Raw genomic sequence first — 21,687 nt, 5'->3', positions numbered from 1 at the left:
GTGTCCTACACTACAATAAGTAACACCTGGTACTTTTTTTTTGTAATTTTAGGTGTATTTATGCATGGCACTGATGAACGAATGAGTGTCCCGCTGAATGTTTTATTAGTATTATTGTCAAATTGTATCTGAAATATATAGAAATATAACAGCAAATATGCCCTCTGTAGAGTAACTTGATGCAGATGTGTGTGAAACATTATGTACTGATTTGATAAAACTTAAAAATGCTTTTAAAAATTGTTACGTTTTTATGTTCAAGTTGTGCATTTGGCATACGCATGGCTCGTTGCTTCATTTTCCAAGGTATGGCATATTTCAGTTCTTTTAAAATATGATAATTTAACAAACACTTGCGTTTCTGTGATACGCATGTTACTCCTAGCTGCTGTGGGTGCTACAGATGAAGTAAAAGGTGTATTCTAATATTAAGGAGTATGAAATTCATTGGCAGAAAGATTCTCACTGTAGTCCACAGTCTGCCTCTTGTCTTTGTATGCCTGGAAACAGTTTTATTAACATACCTTTGAAAGAGGCTGCCCATCGTCAGGGCCTCATCTGTCCACTCACTGCGGAGCGGGGAGCCGGCAGGCACACGGTACACACCTGTGGCTGTACGCGGTGAACCCAGTACATATCTGGATACCTTTGAGGGGGGACTACTTCCGTGTTCATTTTGGCATGAGTAACAGTTCTCTCCTTTCCAGGCAGATTTCATCAACTTAACCATAACCCACAACCTGCGGACCAACCACCAGGTAAACTCAAGTGGGAACTCAGATTGTAATACAGATTTTGCTCATTGCTTTACAAACTCAGAATCTGAGCAGAGAGTATTAACAGTGAGTGCTTGGGACTTCTTCCCCTATAAGGAAAATGTCTCAGACGCAGATACTATTGTTTGCAGGCACATTTTGCACTCCTCTTTTGGACTACCTGAGAGAGCATTGGCAGCCTTTATTCCTCTTGCTTTTTTCCCCTCCTTCCTATTTCCCTTTCTGATTGGCAAATTTCTTTTTTTTTAGATAAGTTAATATTCTGAAACAGATATTAGTCAACTATCCTGGGAGCTACTTGTTAAGGTGACTTTGTATCTGTTTGGTTTTTTATGGACGTAATGCAGATGTCAGCCTCATTTCACTCGTTTAAAATCTCTTGGAGGGTACCTTATGCTGCTGTCTTACATGCAGCGTAGTTTGTGTATGGGTAGGTACAAAAATGGTGGGAGGTTGTAGGATAACACAAGAGACTCTGGAGAAAAAGGATGTAATTACTTTAAAAAAGACTGTCTTGGTTACTTTTCTCTCATTCCTAAGACAAAATACCTGATGCACACAGTTAAGGAAGGAAAGGTTTATTTAGCTCACAGTCTGTGGAAGTTTTGGTCCATACTCAGCTGGCTGCAAGGCAGGATGGCACATGGCAGAGGGCAACCGTTCATGGGGGGACATCTAGACACAAATCATAACAGAGACTGAGTCTGATACCCAGTTGGGAAATACCCTGATCCGAGAGTGTCTGAGAGTGGCTGTATGTTATTCTGAAATAAATTGCTTTAAAAGTCAAAGGAATGGGGTGAATGTAATCTCTGTATGTGTTTTCTCTGTGACAGAAAAGTGTACAAGGTACTTTCAGCTTCTCTTTTCCATTATGAAATTAGGTCAAAATGAGACACTCAAGATTTTTAATGTAGGGGCTGGGGATTTAGCTCAGCGGCAAAAGCGCCTGCCTGGCAAGCGCAAGGTCGTGAGTTCAGTTCCCGGTACCAGAGAAAAACCAAAAAAAAAAAAAAAAAAGATTCTTAATGTTTCACATTATGTGATACTCAGCATCTATTTACTGTATTTCTTTACGGGTACTGAAAGGATAAAAATATTAAAGCTATACTTAGTTTCCTGGAATTAGTTTGTTTTGCTTTTTACTCTTTCTATTCCTTTTTATTTTTATTTTATTTTATTTTGTTTTTTTGTTTTTTTTTCCAGTACCGAGAATTGAACTCACGACCTTGCGCTTGCCAGGCAGGTGCTGTGCCGCTGAGCTAAATCCCCAGCCCCCTCTATTCCTTTTTAAACACTCTAATATCAGGAAGAACTTGTTCTGAGAAGGTGAGAAGATAAGGCATTGCACATCCCCGTGACACCAGCCAGAAAGATAGAGAGGTTGGTGGAGCCACTTGTTTTCATAGTTTCCTTGTGTCTAATCTGACTTTTATCCTTATAGCCGTATCTTCAGACAACATGTAATTTTCAGAGCAGAGTCTGTGTAGATAATGTAAAAAAATTTATTATTTAAGCTTACACAGTTTAATATGTTCTACCTTTTAGATTTGAAAAGGCATAAAGGGAGAGGTGGTAGTGCTGGAGAGAATGGAGAAATTATACAGTAAATGTGGAATACGGACAAAAATGTAGTTAAATTCATCCTGGGTTCGGGCTGTAGTTCCATGGCAGAGTGGAATGCTTAGCATGTACCAGTCTAGGCCTCGATTCAGTCCTCAGTATCCAAACCCAAACGAAACCCAAACATTGGGAAGCAAAGGGCCAGTTAAAGTAAGTGTCATTTTTCAGTTTAAAAGTATTGGTTACTGTATGCTTCATGCCCTGTGCAGTCCTGTCATCCCTGCCTTCCTGTTCCCATCCACTTTACCTCCACTTCCGTCACCCTGCTCCTGAACACCGTCACCTGCAATGCTGTAGTGTCTTCTCACTGGCCTGGTCCTCCTCTCTGGCCTCCTACCCATCACGTACACCCGACTCCTCTTCCAGGAGAGATCACCTTCTTATCTCAGCACCTTCCACAGACTTCTTGTCGCACCTGCAGTGAAATAAAAAATTCTTGCTGTTCACTGTATTGCTGCTTCTGCTCCAGCCATACTGGCTGTTCATTGAACTTTGCTGAGCTTGTACAGTGTCTTAGCGCTGCCCTTTGTGTGTGCTTTTCCTCTGCTCCTTCGAAGAGACCTTCCATATTGTATATTTCTCTGAATGCTTACCTTTTATTTTCTTCATGGCATTTATCACTGCTTACAGTAATATTCCATATTTTGGCTTATATGTAGCTTATTATTTGTATCCATCTATCCCAGGATACAAACTGTGAGAAAAGGACTTTATCTACAGTATTTTGGTAATTTCTGCTACCTTGTGGCTATGTGAGTAACTTGACAAATATTTATTGAATGAATTAATGAAGATATTCACATATGATTGTCCTTGTGATCTTGAATGATTCTTTATCAGTGTTTATCAGCTCTTAGTTCTTTCATGGAGAATTATCTATGACATCTGTTCCTGCACTTTTAGAAAAATTTGGCTCAGAACAATGGTTGCTGGGATAATAGAAGCACACCAAGGGCTATGCAGACATGGTCCTGGAAAGTGTGGAGAAAAGGACCGGGGTGCAGCTCAGTAGCACATTACTGGGCCAGTGTGCGTGAAGCCCCAGGTTGACTCCCTAAGCGCGCGCGCGCACACACACACACACACACACAGGCACACACACACAGTGGGGGAAATATATCACAAATTTGATTTGTCTGTTTTTGTATACTTTATAGTATACCATCATACCGTAGTACACCTGGAGAGGAGCATTGTGCAGTCACAAAGTGAGTGTGGATCAGGATCAGTAATTTTGTTTAAAGCAAAATGTGTTTCTGTAGTGAGGCTGTTTCCGTGTTTTTTGAATCTCTTCTCACTCCTCAGAAAACCATACAGCTGTCGTATTGGGTTGAGCGAGATAATTCAACCTGTATTAGAACCTTCCAATTCTTCATCGTCTGTGTTTTTGGTTAATATCTGAATAATTTTTCTTTTTCATTTTGAATAGTTGAGCATTTTTTTAAAAAAATTGCAAGTGTTGGAATTTGAACCCAACACCTTGTACATGCTAAACAAATGCTTTACCACAAGGTTACATTGCCAGTCCCAGGTTAGGCTTTATAATAAAGCATAATTGGTTTCTAAGTCTTAAATTGTTTTAAGAAACTTTATTGAGGTATAATTCCTATACCTGTGCTCACTGCTTTAAGTTTTACACTATTTTAGCTATAATGCATATACCTGTGTTCACTGCTTTAAGTTTTACACTATTTTGTAATTGCAATATATAAAATTTTGAAGACACAGCAAGACAGAGAGGTCATATGCTTAGGATTTGGAAGTCTAGTTGTGTACTAACTCTACATATCTTCTTAAGTGAAGTTTTACAATATTGGAGGAATTAATAAGATATAAACTTGACACATTGAAGTAATGTGCTACTTAACACGCGAAGGATACTTGAAAACCACAAATAAGCAGATACAAGTTTTACTCTTTATAAAAGACAGCCTAGAACAGTGATGGCAAACCTTCTAGAGCTTTCAGCTTCACAAACAGCCCGCTGCAGCACACATGCCGTAAGTTTGCCCCCATTGACGTAGAAGATCATACAGTGGTAGTGCCATAGTTTAAAATGCTTTTGGAGCTTTTCATTTGAGATTGGGTTCAGACACCCTGTGTCTAATTTTTTTTTTAGGTCCCTTTGTGCTTGAAGTTTTTCTATGACAAAGGTTTCAATTTTTTGGTCACTTAAAGCCATGATGAATTTGGATAATAAAGTCAGATAATTCCATTTTCAGTAAGGAAAAAAAAGGGAAATTGATTTTTCACGTATAGTTTGCAAGTTGTCTCTAGAAGTAGTTATACATGATGATCTCTAGAAATGCTTAGTGGTAGCCTTGTTGGAAAAGGTGCGCTATCTTAAAGCGGCAACTGTGACATGTTGATTCTTTTTCCCTACCGGTTATGGAACTTTAATTCTCTAAATACTCATTTAGCGATATTAGGACTGATGTGAGATTTTGTGTGTGTATAGATTCATATTTATATGTATCCATACTTCTGAACATCTTCCTCTGACCAGATTTTCATTATTTTGTAGTCTTACGTAAGTAGCTTCATATGATAAGCATCTGATAAATTTTGCTTTGGAGTAGGTTCTGTGAATTTCTAATAAAATTGTCATAGATCATAGCCTGAGAAGATTTCCAAAGGGAAAGGATATCAAGAAAAGTTTTAACCAAACTGTGAGACCATGTGGATGTTCCATGATGCTACTTTCATGTAGAGCTCTTAGGCTTGAAATAAGAGGGACTGACACATACATCTACATTGTGTGTTTCTTCAGCAAATCTCTGTGTTGGGCATACGCAAATACTAATGACATTAAAAAAATGAAAGGTAGTGACGTACAAATTTGTTCCAATAAACTGTTTCTTATATGATCTTACTCAGACTGATACTTGACCAGAATCAAAGGAAAAAGTAGTTGTGATCAGGAATTACAATTATTATCTGTCCTGCTCTAAGATTTGTTTTTGAACCGTATGTTCAAGGGAACATACCCATTTCTTTATGATGACTTCCTGGACCACTAGAAAAACATTGCTTCATGCCTTCTCGGACAAATGTGTTGTTGAACTTCCAGTTCATTTTACTTCTTTGCCACAATATAAGGTACTAATTTTGAAAGAAATTAACAGGTTTTGGAATGGGTTTATTGTTACAAATAGAAAAATGAAATTTGAAAATCTAGTCTATTATGTGAAGTCACATCCTTTCTAAGAAGTTTGTAAATGTTTTTGGGGAATAACAGTTCAAGAAGTAAAAAGAATAAAATAAATTTAACTCTAGAAAAATTAATTTTAGATTTCTTTCTTCATTCCTTTCAGAGTTCTCCAAAACTTTGGAACTTTTTGATTTGGAAAAAAGTTAAAATGCACCTTGGAAATAAGCATTAGGGTCAGCTTTTCCAGTTATCTTTTTTGTGCTGTGTGTTTTCCTTAGCCAAATCCAAAAGTTTTTTTTTGCCATAAATAGTGTACTAGATTGCCTACCTAGTTCTGTGCAAGTAGAGAGAGCTCTTCTCAGGCCTGTTATAAATGGGAGGCTCTGCTGGACCAAAACCCTAAGGGATAATTAATAGTGTCTTTGGAGGGACCACGTGTGCTGTCTTCATGGGCCATTTGGCCCATGAGATGGGATTTGGTTCATAATTCATCGCTGTGTACTCTAACTCCTGTGGGAGTACTATATAAGGTCTAGCTCCTTTACATTGGATAAGTTCTGAATGTTTTATCTCGTTCCAGGGTGGATTATTATACTTGAGAATGCATTTAATTACAAGCTTTATATTTCCAACACCCATTCACAATACCTCCTCCTCACGGTACCTGCCTTCATCGGTGTAGTTTCATTTGCAGATTAAGTATTGTAGATGATTGTGGGGAGATGGAAGCTGTCAGGTTTGAAGTCTGCTTCCTTGTTTTGGTGCCTTCTCTTCTCAACAAAAGGAATTTATATTTGTTAAGACAATAAAAAGGTAGCACTTCTTAATATTGAGTGTTTCTTAGGATATATTAGTAAGAGTTTGCGTATTGTTCTTTTTTATAAGCTACTACGCCATGGATTGCATTGTTAAAGTCTTTGAACTGAGATCCTTACAAAAAGGATGCTTTGGAATATTTCACGTTTCATTCTTTTGAAATTGGGCAGAGAAGCTTCTTAGGTAATTTCTGTTTTTACGGATACGGAAGTCTGTCTTTCTAGCTTTCTGAATGTGCCCCCCATCATACTGTATTACAGTCAGCTGTGTATACGTTGCTGCGCATGCCATTCTGTAGAGTCTCAGGTATATTTTCACCTTTTTATTTTTGTCAAGGAATTAATAATTCTAACTGCATTATGATTTATTAATGGGTTTATTTAATAGGTAATTTTTGATTTTTAAAGGCTTGCAGAGTGGTTATGGTTTTGGAATATCTCGATACATCTCAGAAACTTTTACTTATACAAATTAAATTATACTGCCTTGTTATTTTATTTTAATAATTTAATGTTACATTTCTGATTGAGAAACCTATAACTAGAACGACCAAAATTTCTTAAATATGTTTGTTCAGAATGCAGAACAAACCTTCTTTGGAAGGTGATTTTTATTTTCTTACCAAATGAGTTTCCTAAAGCCAACTGCCTTGATTTGTAATGTAGGTTAAGTGAAAACTGGAGGGTGGTTTTTTTTCCCTTCCTTTGAGAAATCTTTAAAGAGATGTTTAAACAAATCAAAATCTGCATGTAACTTAAAAGAAATAATTTGATGTGGCAAGTTTTAAATTAAGAAAAAGACACACATACTCTTTAACCTTTCTTTGAGTCTTTGGTTTAAGTCCTCTGTCATATAATGCCAAAAACTTTGTTCTGAGCTGTGTCTGTGTTGAAACATGTATGCCTGTCCTAGTGTCATAACTAATTATATCTCTTGTATGCTTACTTCCAGTAATTGGAAAGTAGACCTACCGCAGCATGCATTTTAACATTTAATTTTGTCTGGAAGACCTGTACAAAAACTTAAATTTTCTACCATGCAGCAGTTAGTACTGTGAACAAATACTGCTATTTAAAATACACCATTTACTTTATATTTTACAGAATAGTGTACTTCCATAGAAGAGAAGTTTTAGTGGTCCCTAAAAGTGCATCTGTCTTTACTGGTAATTATATACCAATACTGACTGAATTTGCAGTTTTGACTTGGTGGTTGATCTGTAAATTAGAAATTGATGGTCTAATGTGATAGCAAAATTTTGGTCACTTAATCTTCATGAATTGGTGTAAAATAACTTGGAGATTATTCTAGGATAGTACCTCCAGTAGAATTTTCATAGGGTAATTTAGAAATTCTGTCTTGGACATGCTTGTGACTGGGGCAGCAGTTTGTTATATGCATCAGCATGTATGAAAATATGTGGTCCTTGTCCATGCCTGCTCAAAGAGAACTTGAGTCTTCAGACTGAGCTGCAGCCTTGTGGAAATTAAAGTCTTAGGGCTGGGAGCAGTTAATGCTGGTGATAGATTGAGGTATTTAGAATTGTGCTGTGTTGCATGGCGATTTTGTTCTGTGGATTTAAGTTTCTAGTCAGAACTTGGGAAAGAATATGCCACAGAGTTTGTGGCAATTATTTTTTTTAAAGTGAAAAATATAATCATTTTTCTTAATAAAAGACATGTCTTTTGGGCTTTGCTTAAAGAAAGAATGAAAAGATTATACAATTCTGTTTTTGATCATTATTTAAAATTTAATACTAAAAAATAAAATTTAATACTGTAAATGCTGGGTATTCTTTTATTGTTTCTTTCATCCTTTTGCGTAAAAATAAAAATTTTTAGCTTTTCTAAATTTAACTCTTAACTTTATATCAGTTTTTTTAAACTGCATTATTTCTGTCATATGCTTTACGTGTACAGTGGTATTGAACTTGAATTTTTTGTGTTCCAGAATGTGGGTACTGACTCTAGGTACGATTTCTCTGTTTTGAAACTGAACTCCTTGATGGTTTCTTTGTAGTTCATATACTGTGATCTCTTACATTTAAAAAGCTAGACGGCTAATGCTAACCTTGGAACACAGTGACACTGAAAAACAAGGGTTAAATAATGAAAAAGGTCTTCCTGTATTTAAAATGTCCACTTCTCTTAGAATTTTGGAGGTGTCAGTCAAGTTAATACAGGTGTGTTTAGAATAAATAACAGAAATCAGAATTTGCTGCTGATACGGCATGCAAGAGGAATGGCTACTTAAGTCCCTGACTTACGAATGAGTTCTGTTTCAGGAGAACAGAAGTCAGATTCGTTAGTAAGTCTGACAGAGTGAGCCTTAGGTAAAAGATACACCCTGTTCACCCCCTTTTTCTTCCCTGTCTTCAAACAGGCCGTTAGCTTTTTCCTGAGCAAGCGTTAAGCTGAGTGGGACTTGATGCTGATCCTGGTCCCGCCTCCAAACGCTGAGCAGTTTCTCCATCTCCTCTATTGCTTTCCCACACTTTCTGGGTATTTTGTTGACTGCATTGGCACAGCTGACTTTATGTGTTCCATGATCCGGACCTTGTTCTTTAGGATGGTGTCACTGGTTGAATCATTCATGTTCTAAGAATGAGCGATGTCTAGCATCTTTTTGCCGTGGTCCGGTCTCTCAGTTATTTTCATTGTTGTTTCCATGGTTATTGCCTTGTGCTTCCCAGCTGTCCCTTCCGCATCACCGCTGCTTCTCCTCTTGCTCCTGGACATCCTGGGCTCTGATTGCACACTGCACTGCTGCACACCGTCACGCTGTAGAGCGAGCGCACAGCGGCAGAACTGTGACAGAGTCTGGCATACGTGTGAGTCCTTCCGTGATTTGTTCACGTCCACCCCTGCTGGTAGTGTGAGGTCCATTCGTATCTGAAAGTTCACGACTTGATCGTAAGTCGGGGACTTGAAGTATTTCAAAACGTGGTGCTCCCTTCGGCAGCAGAGCTCAGCCCCCACCCTCACTAATAGGAACAGCGTCCCGCTCAGTGGACCTTCAAGTAAGAAGGTGCCGGAGAGGGTGAGGCTTGTTTGTGTTCTGAACCCGGGGTGCTGCCACTTCCACAGGGTGTTCGGGTTTTGTCACAAATGACTGAATGAGGGCGCTACCTTTGTTTTGTAAGCCAGGGTCCCGGCCTTGTGCAGATTGTAGAATTTACACAAAATGATGAATTGCTGTGCCCAGAATATCAATAACACTACTGCTTGTAATCTCCGCATAGTTACCGACATAAAAAAGAAAAGAATTGATAAAAATAGGACTATCTTCTCCAGAATTCCCACCTGGCTACATTTTTTAAAAGGGAATGTTTCTGGTTTTTCTTTGAAATAAATACTTGATTGCAACTTAACAAGTGGAACTCCAGATCCTCCTCCTTAACATTCTTGATTGTCAGCGTGTACAAATATTTCGTATACTTGGCACACAGAAGATCATAGCTGTAAGTCCGCAAATCAAACCCAGAAACACTGATCAGTGCAGATGCTCATCATATTAGATGTCATCGTTCGGTAAGTTAGCACATCGTAATTGCGTTGAAACTCATGTCCTCAGTTTGTTATAACTTAAAAATTATTTTTGGGAGAAATTGCTAACCCCTTAATAGATTTTTTTTAATCAACAAAAATCTGTACCTTAAAAAATCACACACCAGGGTTTCCGCATGCTCACTGCTTCTCATGGTGCCCTCTGCTCTAAAGTTGGCGCTGGGAAGAGGAATTCTAACATAAGGCCATTGGTTTTTGAATATTTAATAGAAGCAAGTATGCGATAGACAGCAGAATACCTGAGCCGTCTCTCCTGTTCTCAGTCTTACTGCAGCAGAAATATTTTATAAGACCCATTTAGTTGGTAGTGTTCTTTTACAGTGAAGGAACTTACATGCGTCTATTAGTGCAGAGCTTTAGAATGATCATAAGTAAACTCAGTACTATCACAGGACAAACAGAATAATAACTTCGTCCTTTTTGGTCTTAGAACAAAGACTTAGCATTGGAGTTACAAAGATCTGAATTTGAATATTCTGCTAAGAATCTTTGCAAATTTCTTTAGTTTTTCTTACTGTTAAAAACATAAAATTCACCGTCAATTTTTAAAAGTGTATAATTCAGTAACATTAACTATATTCACATTGTTGGTCCTTAAAAATACCTTTTTCCTATCCGTGATACCTGGGCTTGAGCCCAGGGCTAAATGTGTTCATATGTTATCTTTTATTTTGAAGTATTTTATTTTTTAAACACTTTGTATGCATTCATTGTTTAAGCATATTCAAACTGTGTATTCTGATTTCATAGCAAGACATGGTAAATACCACAGTATAGTAAAACTGCTGAAGGTGATAAAGGCCATTGTTACCTTAAATGATAGACACGTACCTCATGATCCAGATTTGGTTAAATTTTGTTGATAAGATGGCTTCATTGTAGATATACGATTTAGGTAAGATATCTACGTTTTGAGGAATAGTTACGATTCTGACTGCTTAATCACCATTTTTACAAGTATTTCTAAATATTTATGACGTAGTGGGAAGCTACGTAAGTACCCTAGGACAGAAAGCCCTTGAGAAAGACCTGAATTTGAATCTCAGCGATGCTGTAGGAAATTGGAAAAGGAACATAATTTCCTTACGCCTAATTCCCGCCTTGGTAAATACAGAGAAAAAGAACTGCCATTGAGCAGGTTTGGAGTGAGCGTAGACATAGTTTGGATAAAGATCAGCACAGTGCCAGACATAAAATCAAAAGTTATTAAAGTGGTGGTCTTTTTAAGTTTCTTACTTAAGAAAGGACACTTTATTCCCGTAATGCCTACTGATCCATGTAGCCTTTTTTATTTGCCTAGAATGTGGTCCTTTAGGTCATTTCTGCTTGTGAAGGAAAGAACAGCTGTGTTCAAATGAATCTGAAGAGCAACATAAATATTAATTACTGTTTGAAGTCACAGTGATACAACTTGTATAGTTTCAACCAAAAAGCTGATTTAATTGTAGAGTATTTCCTGTCAGTCGTTAGGCCCGTCTATTAGGAAGTGACCACAGTGGTATACGATATTTAAAAAGTAGTAAATACGAGGAAATCATTCAATCGAAGAACATACTTGGATGTGGTAAAGCTTCTCGGTGAACAGTTCTGGCTTTGGCGGGCGTGGGTCCTGGGAGAATCAGAAGCTCTTGCGTGCCAGGCCAGTACTCTGCCACCTCAGTCTTAGCTCACTTTGCAGCGGACTTGCAGAAGCAAATGTGACTCCAGTGCTCCTTTGGTGTCACATTCATGACCACGATACTGCGTTGCTTGCTGTGCCTGGCAGTAAGCGTACGGAGACCAGCTGTCCCCACTCGTTCGACCTGGTCGTTCTTTGTAGCTTTGGGGATGTTTTGCTGCTTGAGTACTGGAGTCTCGACGATGAAACTCTACAATGTTTGTTACCGATGTGCCTGTTTGGAACTACGTACGGTCATGTAATATTTTGCCATCATGACATGAAAGAAAAAACCTTTTTTAATCTGGCAAAAACTGAGCAGAAACAAAGTCAAACTGTAAACTTTTGAGTGACAGCTAATGATATTAGGGGAAGATGCAAGAGTCACTAGGCAGTCATTCGCTGCATTGCTACGACAGTAAGTGTTTTCTCTTTCTATGCCTGGGACCTTAAAATTGTCTAAGAGCAAAAGGGTGAGGAGAATATGTGGCTGCCGAAGTGAAACTGGGAAGGTGTGAAAAGATCAAGACACAAAGAAGTGACAAAACAGTAGTGTTAGGGTGAATGTGATAAACATTTCAGATGGACGTTGCTTGATACAGACCAGAAGGCTCACAGGCTGAGGTTTTTCTAATCCAGACTGCCATTGATGAGGTGTCTGATCTTTGTAACTTTCCTGGTACTGTTTGTCTGTGATAAGGTCTCACCATGCAGTTCAGGCTGGCTTTGAACTCCACTGTGTAGCCCAGGCTGACCTTGAGCTCACAGGGATCCTCCTGCCTCAGCCTCCTGAGTGCTGCGATTGCAGTGTGCATCACACCTGGCTTCTTTGGTACTTCTTTATAGTTCTTACTAAAGAGGGGACTAAATTAAATATGGAATATGGGTTTCAACTCTCAGGCAATATTGATGAATTAGTGATAGCTGCTTGAGAAGATAATTCTGCAGTTGTGCAGTGGGACATTAAAACATTCTAGGGAGCAATGTGTTAGTTTCCAGTGCCTGTCAAAAAGGATGGTTGTGGTTGTGGGCTTGCAGACATGCGTGTGTGTAGGTACATTCACTATAGTTGTTGACAGATCAACTTAAGAATTCGTTTCAATTCAAATTGCAAGTATAGAACAGATTACATTTTTCTTGGTTGTAGGGTCAGGAGGATCTTCTAATCTTTATATTTCTGTCTGGGAGAGAAGTAAGAGGCTGGATGCCTGAGAGAGGGGCATGTAAGTCCCGGCATGAAGGAAGGAAGGACGTAGTTTTGCCAGAGCTATGGACTGCAGAGCGTGCTTTAAATAGGCTCATGAGAGGTTCCCTTCTAACCTGAAGGTACGTGTCATCCAAATTGGATCGGTCCCTTCAGAAAGGTAACCGGCTCATGAACTATAGTTAATTAAATGTTTATCATTGCTTCATATTTGGAGTAGGGAATTTATGTCTATCATGGGGTACCATTCAAAGCTAAGTAATATTTTGTGTAGGACTTTAGTATCACAGAGAAGGAAGATAGGGGAAAAATGGGTGATAGCATGTGACTTTTATCATACCAATACTTAAAATAATACTAATGGTCCATTAAAAGATGCATAGCTTTTAGCAACCAGTGCCTGTTACGATTGAAAACAAGTGAGTGCTTTCAGATGTATATATATATAAACTCTTGAAGAATTAGTACTTGGCTTTAAGGAAAATAATTACTTTTCTGATGTCTTTTACATCAGAAAATGATCCACAGTTGTTAAAGACTTAATCTAGCCCTCATCTTGCCAGAGTTCTGGAATTCTGTGTCTCTGCCTCTTGGGGATAGTCTCCTAGATTCATTCTCCCTGGGCCCAGTGATGAAAATGGGGGGTCCCCACCTCCAGACAGCCCGGTGTGCGCCAGCCTGGATCCCAAGCCATGCCTGTGGGAAGAACCCGGAAGTGCCCCCAAAGGCATTAGTCTGGTAGACTTCGGGTTTCTAAAGAGTGTTTCCTAATTTTCAGTTTTATATTATTGAGATCTTTGCTGTGGTCAGTTTTTACTTCCAAGAACTTGAATAGAAAGCAAAATTTTGAAAATGTTTTATTGCTTCCCTGTGCTTGGAAAAACTTAAAATTTACGTATGGTGTCCTCTACCTCATACACTAGGACTTAATCTAGCCCTCATCTTGCCAGAGTTCTAGAATCTAAATTCCCTCTAGGGAGGGAATTTATGGTATGATAAATTCAGGGGGGAAGAGCCAGATACTCCAACATATGCTGAAGTAGGTGTATAAGCGGAATAGTTTTTAGATAGGTAGTTGTCACTGCTAGTATAAGCATCATGCTATTACTCAGATGCTGTGCACACCTCAAGAGCCTTTTCTAATTCTGTAAGCAGGGACATTTCATTTGAATGTATTATTTTCTCTTGGCTTTTTTTTTAAAAGTTGTCTCTTCTACCAAAAATTGGAAAGGATATGATTAATTTTATTTTGTGGGATTTGTTAGCCCCAATTTCAATAGTGATTTCACTTTACAGTTGATTAACAAAATATTCTAGCGTTATTCTTGTTGACTTTGGTGAGGGTTCATGTAGAACTTCTGCTACATTAGGGTTAGAGCTGAACATTTAATAATAAATAAGACATTAACTTGTATTCTTGACTTGATTTTATAACACCCTCCCTCCCTCAAAGGAAGAGCTTGGCAAATCTCTTTGATTTAAAAAAAAAAATAGAAATTACTTGACATTCATGACCATATCATTTGGAACTCTATTGGATTTGTGTGTATAGCTTTCAGTTTCAAGCATAGTTACTGACGATTTACTACATATATGCATTAATTTGACTCCAACAAATAGAAATCATTTACTGTGACTTTAAGTAATATGACCTTTATTCCTTTGTCTAGATCAGACCAAACTGTTTTTGAAAGCAAGACCATGAGGACACTTTGAATGACCACAGATTTGGGCCACAAAGTAAAGGAAATTGTGGAGAGGAGGGAGCAGTGACTTTGGTCCCCCAAATCCTAATCTGGGAATCATTAGCAGGACCATCTTGCTATGAGGCACATTCATAGTGTGAGAAATAATTTCTAAGACTGCTAAAACCAATCCATGTAGGGTTTTAGAGATTAGACTCACCACCTTGTATTATAACCAGATGAAAAGAATTACGAACTGTAGCCTGCTGCATGGGGTGAAATGGATTTCTAGTGCCAGGATTCTTAACTAGGTGAGATGGGTGCTGTATTTTACTGAAGGTTCCCTGCAGTTGAAAGCTTTATCCTATTTGATAAAGCTCAATATTTAGAGTGAATCTCAATACTGGTAAGTCTGGGAGAAAAACATTACAACTTCAGACACCAGTTCTTCTAAAACTGCTAATAGAAGCCTTTGTACCTTGGCAAGAGACCCACGTCTCATATTTAATATGTGATAGCAGAACTGTGCCTTGCTCATGTAAGTTTTTTGCTAAGTAGAGGTGAAATAAAAGCATTTTTAGAAGTGCAAATGGAGTGCAAGTCCCGCTTCCTCGTTTGTCAGTTCAAGTTAACAGTACCTATAGGGTCGTAGGAGTGAGGCTTAAATGAGTTAGTACATGAAAGGTGTTTACAAACATGTTTAACACAGAAAAATCAAACGTTTTAAAAGAGTACAAATCAGTCTGGCTGAAGTATCAGATAATTCTGATTGACAGCGCAGGAAAAGCTAACAATGTTTGCTGTTTCATAAGTTCCTGTTGCTGGCATCTGTAAGATATATAGGACAGTGTTGACTGTTGCCCATATTCTGTAGCTAAGGTCTTTGGAATAATGGCATGAAATATGTGATAATAGTGGAATAATGACAATATGTTAGTGAGGCTCATTCATTGACTAGACCCCCCCATTTCTCTCTCTCTCTGTGTTTCTGTGTCTCTCTGTCTCTCTCTCTCTGTCTCTATCTCTCTCTACTGCGGATTAAACCCAGGGCTGTCATACTGAACTGCATTCGCAGCCACCAATTTTTGTTTTTTATTTTGAGATAGACTCTGCGAAATCATTTGTGTAGGTTGGGCTTGAACTTGCCATCCTCCTGTCTCAGCCTCTCAGAGTATCAGAATTACAGGCATACTCCAGTACACTTGGCTAGACTTTTCTTTAAGTACCCATAGGTATCCGGGACAGCCTTAGTCTCAAGACGACTAACATCTATGCAGAACTGTAACCAATCACACACGAATGAGCCTGCCAAAGATGCATTACCTGTTGTAGAGCTACTAATGTCTCACTTAAGAAAAAACAGAACAAGTAGTGGAGATTGAGGAATCCGTTCCATATTGTACTCTTTTTTTTTTTTTTTAACCAGTTTATTTGAACACTTTTTTTTTTTTTTTTTTTGAGTGCTTCTTTTATAGGCAGACACTGCTCTAGGTGCTGGGATTTAACGATAGGGTAAAAACCCTAACTTCTTCACCTTTATAGATTTTACGTGTGGATGAGGAGAGCAATGCTTTGAGGTGACTAGGCCGTGTAAAATGATAACTGGTGCTTGCTGGAAATGCACACATTGGCTTATAGATACGTCCTTTGGTTTCTCCGAGGAAAGTCAAAGTTATTTTCCTGCAAATCTGTGAGTGGGCCTTGAGAGAGGGCGCTGCCAACGCCAAGCAGCTGGTAGGTGACAGGTCTGACTTAATGTGACTCAAAGCCTTGCAGAGTTCCCCCTTTCCTTCAGACGCCATTCATTGTAACTAATGCGGGAAAGAAAGAATAAAGTGGTCATGGTTTTAAGTATTGATTGGTTTTTGGAGTATCTGAAATAAATGAACAGTAACCCTAACAAGTGGAATTGGGGATCTACAGATTTATAACGTTGACTCTTACCAGTACACATTAATTTAAGAGTGGAAGTTAAATACTACAGATACCAGAATTATGTTTCTTTAAGGGGTTTTTGAAAGTGCCTGGTGACAGACAAACTTGTAATTTTTCATAATGCTGGGAATGAAGCCCAGGGCCTTGGTGAAGCTGCTAGGCAAGACCTGTACCACTGAGCGACATTCCCGGCCTCGGTCAAACCTTTGGAATCTTAAGGCCTCTCCTTGTTTTTCAAATGCAGTATTCTTCAGAATCCCAAACTGCAAAGCAGGGATTGCCAAGTGTGGTTTGTGAGATCAGAAAATATTTCTCTGAAGGGCCTCTCAGCGGAGAGGTTCGAAAAATGAAGGGAAATGAGGTTGTCCGAGGGTCACGCGGAGGACCCTGAGTGCTGCATCCTGCGGTCCGCAGGAGCGTGGCGCGCTGGAGGCGGTACAGGGGTCGGAGCGAGCCGAGGCTGGTGAGCTGGAAGCTGGAGTTAGACTGTAGCGTGAAGGAAAGGATCACGCTGAGCGAAAGGGGGGCCAGTGGGAGGTTTTCAGTAGGATTTGGGCTCAGAAAAGGAGGTCTTGCCTGGCCGCTGATAAGTCCACTTGAGGTAGTCTTCCTTCTAAAGCTGGGTGGCCGTTGTCCTATCTGGAGTAGTAAGTAATGGCTTTTTATGGCAAGTGGCCAAACAACAAGCGTGTCCCATGGTGAGTCTGCAAGGACAATAATATTTTAAAAAACGCAGAGAAAAAAATTGTTCTTTGCCCTTGCAAACTAAGGAGTAAGGAGCAATAAAGGCACGTAGGCAAGCATTAACACTCGGAGACTAATGCTCCATAGTGGTGAGGTGAGCCTGGCTTTTTTGTCTTCCCTTTTGGCACTTCACTGCATCCGAGCAGCTATTCCAGGAAATGGAAAAAAGCACGGAATTGAAACTCGAATTGGGTATTTTCTTTACTTTTTAACAATCCTGCTAAAATGCTTATAGGACAGAAGGTTGAAATTGTCTAGAAGAATGTGTTTGGATTTCTTTGTTAATCTTGGCCCTTTTCTTTCAGGCAGAGAGCTTCTGAGAAAAGAATTCATCATCTGATGAATAGGCCAGTTATTTGGAGTAGAGAGTGAAGTTGGTGGTGTGAAGAAAAGGGTGGATTTGTTGTAGGAGTACGTTACTGCCATGAGGGTTTGTGTTCTAATTCTTCACCAGATACATAGCTACGTGACATTAGGCAAATCAGTGAACTTGTGAGACTGATTTCTTCTCTGTACAAAGAAGAAATTTAGACCAAAGGACTTTTCTCAGGTGTTGTTTAGTTCTTTCTATTTCTTTTTACCCCTCTAAATACTATATTCTTCTTACCCCTCTCAGTACTATATTTATTTTAGAAATTAACGTGCAGTGCTATGTTTTGTCTTAAGGATTTCATAGACCCCTTGAGAGAATAATGTCATTTACTATAAGGCTTGGGTTAGGACTCACTGACTTAGTTTTTTTACAGAAGGGACATGAATGGGATGGAGGACTTCAGAGACTCTTGTACAAACTATTAACATTATGGTGAGCTCATCAGGTTTAAAACTGCTCTTGACAGGGATCTTTCAGGCCTCTAAAACTGCGTAGAACATACTGTGTTCACTGTATTCTGTTTCATAGTCCACCTGCTTTTCTCTGGATGTCTTTGCTGCTTCATAATTTCTTTCTCCTTGATAGCATGACCTTTGACTGATGACCTCAAAGAACCTGGTTTTTCTTTTGTTCTACTGGCATTGAACTACGTGAATTTTTCCTTGAAGGCCTCACAGTTTTGAATAAGGGCTCAGTAAGGAATTCTTGTTCACATACTTCCAAATGTTATTCTCAAAAATTAATGTTACTTTATTCCACAGGAGTCAGAGTCATGTTTTAAATTTACATTTTTATTTCATTCATCCCTGGAACTTTTTCTTCTCACAAGTGTGTGCTACATGAATGAAGTCAACTTACATGGACATTTCAAAACTGTTGCAGGCTAGAGATTGCAATGCAGAATTTTATTCACAGGCAGCTGGGTTTCTAATACATGATTCACTTGTTGTTTGCCTTTTTAGTTTTGTTTTGCTTGGATATTCCAAGTCTTCTAGTCTTCCTTAACTTGATAATATTTATGTGCTTGTCTGTAATGCTGTACAGAATGGTCAGAGAATGGCTGGTAAGAATACTGTAGACCAATTCTACGGTCTCTTTATGTCTTGCTGAAGGATCTGCGTAGCTAATAATCTGTGCACGTGATAGCCATTGCCATCATAGCAGAGTGAAACGCATAGTAGTGAGAGTCTATATGGAGCTTAGTGCAAGTTCTGTGACATCGTTTAGGAGAAGCTTTGAGAAGCCTTAAAGCATGACGACTGCATTGAATTTTTAAAACATACCGTAAACTAAGAGCAAGAGACATGTATGAAGTTGGATTTCAGCCACAGGCTTACTTGTGTCGGCTGCAGTCCCCAAATCTGTTCACATAGGTATCATGTAACTCTTGGAACTTGAAAACTTCCGATATTACCTCTGCAGTTTTCATACCTTTCCACTCAGTTCAAACTCTTAATAATCTGTAAAAAATTTTAAACAAAAACAAATCAACCTTCGCAACAAAAGCCTCCCTGTATAAAACCATTACTCGGAATTTGATATAAGGTCCAATGCTTTATTTGCTCCTTTTCTTACAAAAGCTAACTACAAGTTCACTGTAAGAAATTTGAGAGCTGGGAGTGGTGGCACATGCCAATAATCCTAGCACTTGGGAGGCTGAGGCAAGAGGATCCCTGTGAGTTTGAGGCCAGCCTAGGATACATAGTGAGTTTGAAGCCAGTGTGGACTACATGGTGAGACCCTGTCTCATTAAAAAAAAAAAAAGAAGAAATTTAAGATACCAAGAATCAACAAATGAGATATCATCACATTAAACACCTTCTGCACAGCAAAGGAAAGTGCCAACAGAGTGAAAGAGACAACCTACAGTATGGGAAAAAATTTTCCAGCTCTTCCTCAAAGAACTAATATGTAGAGTATATGAAGAACTTAAAAACTAAGACCTTCCCAGATTTAAAGACCCAACCAGAAAAATGGACATCTGAAATGAATGGGCATTTCTTAGAAGAAGAAATACAAATGGCCAATAAATACATGAAAAAATGTTGAACATCGCTAACGATTTGAAAAATAAAATAAACAACGCTGAGATTACATCTCATTCTGGCAAGAATGGCTGCCATCAGGAAGTCAGCCCATAACAGAGGGTGGCAAGGCTGCGGAGGAAAAAGGAACCCTTGTCCCTTGTTGGTAGAAGTGTAAACTGGCGCAGTCACTATGGAAATACGCCTCAGAAAACTAAAACTAGAAATTCCCTTCTAGGGAATTTCCCTTCTAGGTGTTTCCCGTGTTACTGAGATGAAGCTGTTCCCCTTCTAGGTGTTTCCCGTGGCAGAGATGTCCTACCACAGTGATGTGTACGTACCCATATTTATAACAGCACAGCTCATCACTGCTAAACCTTGGAAGCAGCTTGTAGGTACATCAGCAGATGAGCAGATAAAGAAAACGTGGTATTTATATGCAGTGGAGTACTACGGTGCATAAGGAAGGAGAAACTTGAGTTACTTTTTGGAAAATGGATGCACCTTGAGACCGTAATGTTAAGTGTGTTAAGTAAAGTAAATCAAATGCACACGCTTAAATGTTGCCTGGCTTCACTCGTAAGACCAGCTAAATATATAAAGTACCACATAAAAGAATACAGGAAAAAAGCGAGAAAAAGGTTATTGTAATCTAGCATAAACAGTGTGTTTAAAAGTGTGCCTAGATTTAGTATAATTACGTGCTTCATATGTTTTTTGCCTATTAATTTGGCCGTTAATCTATATGCATGATAATTCACTTTTGAATTTGAGGGGAAGGGAAAAAGTTGAGATGTGTTATGTACATGGACCAGTTCCCTACAATTAATGTGATCACTATGTACTGCCAACAGATACTGGTGAAAACTTTTCAAACATGAAAGAAACAAGAAATGTGAGGTAGATAAGAAACGCCACGTAAGTGGACACGAGTACATTCTAGTTCTCTGAATATACGCAAGCGTTTTGCTTGTTAGTGGAATGCTGAGACCAGGGTGAACGAACATGGTCCTTGAAGCTCATCTATCATTTAGACACTCGACACTTCGCTGTGCAAATGTGCACATGTGCAATTTTTGTTTATGAAAGCTTTTAAGTGTTTGGTTTTTTATCTTGAAATCTGTTGCCCCCTTTTCAGGTCTTCATTTGGTGATGGTAGTGGGTGAGACTAGATAGGAATAATAATAAAGTTGCTCTGGAAATAATTGCACATACTTAGATTACTTCTTTTTTGGAGATTGCCAGCAAATTTTATAAGTTGGCCCTTGACAACCATTCTTTTAGTTTGTCTAACTTGTCAAGAAGTACAATTTCTGTTACAAGGAAATAACGACATTTTCGTTTAGAGGATGAAACATTTTCCACGACCATGAATCTGTTATTGGCTTCCTTCAGTTAGCTGCCAGTAGAATCCAATTTCTAGAAGGCAGAAGCAATGCCATTCACCCTTGTTCTTTCACCTATTTCTTCAAACGTTAAGTCTTCCAGCTTTCAAACATCCTTAGGGTCTTCCTCTGCCAGGTTAAATGTGTGAATTACAGAATAAAGAGTAAATTGAAGATTTGTTCCGTTTCCTGTTCTCCAGTAATAATTTCTCATGGTCTTGCTTTTTTTTCTTTTTCCCTTTGGTAATCTACTTTTAGATTCTGAGTCACTAAATGACTTTTATCAAAGGAGGAAAATGTACTTAGATGTTTAGAAATTGAAACAAGATTTGAGATTGAAAAGTTGGCAATCACCTTGGATAAAAGTACCAGGCAAATAAATGCTGCCTCCCTTTAGCTAAAGTGATGTAATTCTTTTGGTCCTAATGAATGTTAAACACAAGCAATTTAAAGAACTTTAAATATCAAATAAGCAATTTTATATCTTAAGCTGTATCTAAGAGAGATAATTGCCCCAAATTTAATTTTGTTCTTTGTTTAAACCATGTTGGAAAACCATTAGAATTAGTATTAAAAATACTCTAACTGTGCAGTTTTTTTCTTTTAAAGAAAATTTGGAATATGTTGCTTGAAAAGCTTCTGACATAGGTCCTGGATTTCTGCACAAACATTTGTAGCCTTTACACAGATGTTAGCATTTATGGAAGACTCTGATGAACATTTTTATGTATCTTCTCTATAACTTACG

General features: G+C 38.5%; 1 protein-coding gene across 5 annotated transcripts in view; it reads left to right on the top strand.

Annotated features, from left to right (window-relative positions):
- The first annotated feature begins 374 nt into the window (after nucleotides 1-374).
- Bnc2 (basonuclin 2) overlaps nucleotides 375-21,687 on the top strand; it is a 412,238-nt gene continuing 390,925 nt past the window's right edge. For 2 of the 5 annotated variants that reach the window (XM_013516364.1, XM_005388715.2), the window contains exon 1: nucleotides 375-758. The gene's annotated coding sequence lies outside the window, so the exon portion shown is untranslated. Of the gene's footprint in view, nucleotides 759-2,073; nucleotides 2,160-21,687 lie in introns of those variants that run through there. The other 3 variants (XM_005388717.2, XM_005388719.2, XM_005388716.2) reach the window with 3 other exon arrangements.

The sequence above is a fragment of the Chinchilla lanigera genome, unplaced genomic scaffold (assembly GCF_000276665.1).
Source record: "Chinchilla lanigera isolate Chin_1 unplaced genomic scaffold, ChiLan1.0 scaffold00033, whole genome shotgun sequence".
NCBI lineage: Eukaryota > Metazoa > Chordata > Mammalia > Rodentia > Chinchillidae > Chinchilla > Chinchilla lanigera.
The sequence above is the reverse complement of the archived record's forward strand: the minus strand, read 5'-3'. Positions and strand labels throughout refer to the sequence as shown.